Consider the following 4454-nt stretch of genomic DNA (forward strand, 5'->3'; position numbering starts at 1 on the left):
ATGGGGAGGCAGTCAGACAGACACCCGCATGCGCCCGACCGGGATCCACCCGGCACGCCCACCAGGGGGCGATGCTCTGCCCATCCGGGACGTCGCTCTGTTGCGACCAGAGCCACTCTAGTGCCTGGGGCAGAGGCCAAGGAGCCATCCCCAGTGCCCGGGCCATCTTTTGCTCCAATGGAGCCTTGGCTGCAGGAGGGGAAGAGAGAGACAGAGAGGAAGGAGAGAGGGAGGGGTGGAGAAGCAGATGGGCGCTTTTCCTGTGTGTCCTGGCCGGGAATCGAACCCAGGACTTCCGCACGCCAGGCCGACGTTCTACCACTGAGCCAACTGGCCAGGGCCAATTTTTTTTTTTTTAACGCTTCACGAATTTGCGTGTCATCCTTGCACAGGGGCCATGCTAATCTTCTCTGTATCATTCCAATATTAGTATATGTGCTGCTGAAGCGAGCACTGTATATATAATTTCACTAATCTCTTTCCCTTCTCTGATCCCATCCTCTCATCCCCTTTCCCTCTGAATGCTTTCCCTTTGGTCTCTTTGATCCCACCTCTGTCTCTATTCCATTACTCAGTTCACATTGTTCATTGGATTCCTCAAATGAGTGAGGTCATATGATATTTTTCTTTCTCTGCCTGGCTTATTTCACTTAGCATAATAGTTTCCAGGTCCATCCATATTGTCGCAAAAGGTAAGATTTATTTCTTTTTCATGGCCACATAGTATTCCATTGTGTATATCTACCACAGCTTTTTAATCCACTCATCCACTGACAGACACTTGGGCTGTTTCTAGATCTTGGCTATTGTAAACAATGCTGCAGTAAACATGGGGTGCATTTCTTCTTTTGGATCAGTGATTTGGTATTCTTAGGATATATTCTTAAAAGTGGGATAGCTGGGTCAAAAGGCAGGTCCATTTTTAATTTTTTGAGGAATCTCCACACTGTTTTCCAGAGCGGCTGCACCAGTCTGCATTCCCACCAGCAGTGCAGGAGGGTTCCCTTTTTTCCACATCCTCTCCAGCACTTATTATGTCTTATTTTGTTAATGAGTGCCATTCTAACAGGTGTGAGTCCAAAAATTTATATGGAACCAAAAAATAACATGAATAGCCTCAGCAATCTTGAAAAAGAAGAATAAAGTGGTGGTATCACACTTCCTGATATCAAGTTATACTACAAGGCCATTGTACTCAAAACAGCCTGGTACTGGCATAAGAACAGGCATACAGATCAATGGAACAGAACAGAGAACCCAGAAATAAACCCATACCTTTATGGACAATTGATATTTGACAAAGGAGGTAAGAGCATACAATGGAATAAAGACAGTCTCTTTAACAAATGGTGTTGGGAAAATTGGACAGGTATTTGCAAAAAAAATGAAACTAGACCACCAACTTACACTATTCACAAAAATAAACTCAAAATGGATAAAAGACTTAAATGTAAGTCTTGAAACCATAATCATCCTGGAAGAAAACATAGGCAGTAAGCTCTCCAACATCTCTCGCAGCAATATATTTGCTGATTTATCTCCACGGGCAAGTGAAATAAAGGACAGGATGAACAAATGGGACTATATCAAACTAAAAAGCTTTTGCACAGCTAAAGACAATATGAACAAAATAAAAAGACAACCCACACAATGGGAGAACATATTCGACAATGTGTCTGATAAGGGGTTAATAACCAAAATTTATAAAGACCTTGTAAAACTCAACCCCAGGAAGGTAAACAATCCAATCAAAAGAAATGAGTAGACACTTCTCCAAAGAGGACATACAGATGGCCAACAGACAGATGAAAAAATGTTCGAAAGAAGGGAGGAGGGAAGGAAAGAAGAAAGGAAGGGCAAACCAACACAAATTAGGACAAAGCCCTCTTGGAGGACAGGTAGGATCCTGAGAAGCCTACAAGAATTGTGTTGATTTCCTGACATTAAATACAAGCCCAGACATTATTTATTTTTTTCATCTTTTGTGCCACAAAGGATTTTGACTCAAAAGAAAAGACGTGATAAATCGGGAAATTAAAAATAAAAAAAAAGTATCAGGATCAAGGAGAATAGCGATGTACTAGGAAGTTAAGACTAGGGGAAAGCCGGGTCTTAAGACACTTAGGAGAGTTGAGCTACAGGGTGAGCCCTCCCCCTCCCCCTCCCCCTTAAATCCACAGTTCCTGGGTCCTCTACTTGCCTAGCTAGAGACTGGCAGCATCTGGGCATCTACTCAGGGTGAGCCCACAAAGAGGATAGTATAACAGCTATATTGTGGGGTGTCTGTCTGCCTCCAAAAGAGCTTGCAATATCACAGTGGACTGTGCCAGGTGGACCTCTGGCCCAAGCGGAGCGGGGCAGGGTCTGTCCCCGGAACTGGCCCTGAGAGCTGGCTGCAGCCAGAACGGCCAAGTTGTGGCTGGTGGGACCGAGCAGAGCACAGCTCCTGCCTGGGGCCTTAGAGCCCACTTGTATTTCATGAGGCTCCTGGTGCATTAAGAAAGAAATAAGGGCCTGGCCTGTGGTGGCACAGTGGATAAAGAGTAGACCTAGCATGCTGAGGTCCCCAGTCCAAAACCCTGGGATTGCCCAGTCAAGGCACATACACAAGCAATCAATAAATAACTAAAGTAAAGCAACTATGAGTTGATACTTCTCACCTCCCTGTTCTTTTTTGTAAAATCAATAAAGAAAATCTTAAAAAAGAAAAAAAACAAGGTTATGAAAACGATGGTGTATATTTAATGTTTATATTGAACAAATTAATGCTTTTAACACCAAAAAACATATAGTGCCACAAAAACGTTCTGTTCACAAGATAATTACAGGATTTATTAAAAATATTAATTCACGGTGCACTACAGGCAGTGTGGTCCAGAGCCAAAAGGGCCTGTGCCAACCTCCTGCTCCCCTCCTGCCACTTGCCCTGGAGGCTGCGAGCACGGGGTGGAGTCCAGAGGAGGAGGGAACCAGTGCAGCTGGCGCAGACAGGCAGACGTGCAGAGTCGCTGGCCCTCCTTCCCACCCTTTCCAGGGCTCTGGGCCAGGTCCTTTCAAATCCTATTGACCCAGCCCCTTGAGACACCCTGATATCCTCCAAGCAAAACCCCTTGTTCACTGACTTGGGCTTCTCGTTCACCACTCGACATGGACTTCTACCACTGGCCACCAAAAACAACTTCCCCCAAAAGAACTTGCAGACAGCCCAGATTGTGATTTTTCAGGGGAGGTGAGTTTTTTCACTTGTGACAGATTCCCCTTCCCAGGGAGAAAGGAGATGTTCAGCTTCCATGGCCCCGTCTGCAGTGAGTTCATGCGTATTCTCCCAAGGTGGAGGAGGATTGTAAAAGATGCTGAGTGGCAGGGAGAAGAATGTCACCTCAACATCGCTCCGCCAAGCCGGGAGAGGTTTGGCTGAGTCTCAAGGACACAGGTTCAGACAAGGGCAGGCCTGGCTGCCTTACTGCCAGCCAGAGTCGGTTTCCTAGCATGAGAATGTTGGGGAGCCTTGGGGTCCTGCTTTAAGGCCTTTCCTATACTGGGTTGGTCCTAAAACTGGCTTCCGAGGTGAGGGTAAGAAGGTGAGGGAGGTATCTGCCTAGCTGACCCTGCTCCGTGGGGAAACAGCACAGCGGAACTGGTTACACTGGTCATCTTACTTCTCCCATTCCCATGGTGCCTAGCAGTGAGCCTTCAGTAAAGCAGATACGCAGTGTTGTTTGTGGTCCCCAGTGCTGTCAGCAACATAAAGCCTTTGTCCTTTGCTCTTTGCTCAGGCAACTCCGGAGACTGTTCCAGAACTCTCTTCCTCCCGTTCTCATTGCTAACCACACCCACAGATATTTCCTGAGCACCTACTTTGCGGTAGGCTCCCTCTAGGTCCGTGATGGCGAACCTATGACACACGTGTCAGCACTGACACGCATAGCCGTTTTCGACGACACCAGGCCGCATGTGGCCACGTATCAGAGAAGTATGGGGCCGCATGCCAAGAAGGACGTTTCATCCTCAGCTCCTGCACAGCCAGGTGCAGTAGCCAAGGATAAAACATTTGCGTAGTGTAGACACTCTGTGCTGGAGGTCTGTAGGCCAAAACAACAGAACTCTGGCACAGAGCGTCTAGTTCTGGGACTTCCAGTTAGGCCTTTAGGGGATCTTTGACCTCACTTCCGGCTGGTGGAGCAGGGAGCAGCGGAATGCGTGTGTGCCCCCCACGGACGCATCTCTGGGGGCCCTGTGATCGCCATTACAAGCAACCACATTACCACAGCAACCATCATCCTATCTACTGTTCTGGGGTGTCGTGGATTTCTAATTGATCATCATTACTGAGATAAGTGAGGGGGAGGCTGGGAGAGGTGAGGTGCCATTTCCCGCTATTAGAAATAGCGGCAGCCATCTTAATTTACATAAGATGCAATTTGCAGAATTTCAGGACAGCATCTGGGTTCAGG

The 4454-nt window shown here is 47.1% G+C and overlaps 1 non-coding gene across 1 annotated transcript; it reads right to left on the minus strand.

The window, feature by feature from the left end:
• Positions 1-347: 347 nt before the first annotated feature.
• Positions 348-454, minus strand: LOC136390229 (U6 spliceosomal RNA). Its single transcript, XR_010748661.1, has one exon. It is a non-coding gene; the product is annotated as a U6 spliceosomal RNA (small nuclear RNA).
• Between the last annotated feature and the right edge of the window lie 4000 nt (positions 455-4454).

This window comes from Saccopteryx leptura, chromosome 1, assembly GCF_036850995.1.
Source record: "Saccopteryx leptura isolate mSacLep1 chromosome 1, mSacLep1_pri_phased_curated, whole genome shotgun sequence".
In the NCBI taxonomy this organism is placed as follows: domain Eukaryota; kingdom Metazoa; phylum Chordata; class Mammalia; order Chiroptera; family Emballonuridae; genus Saccopteryx; species Saccopteryx leptura.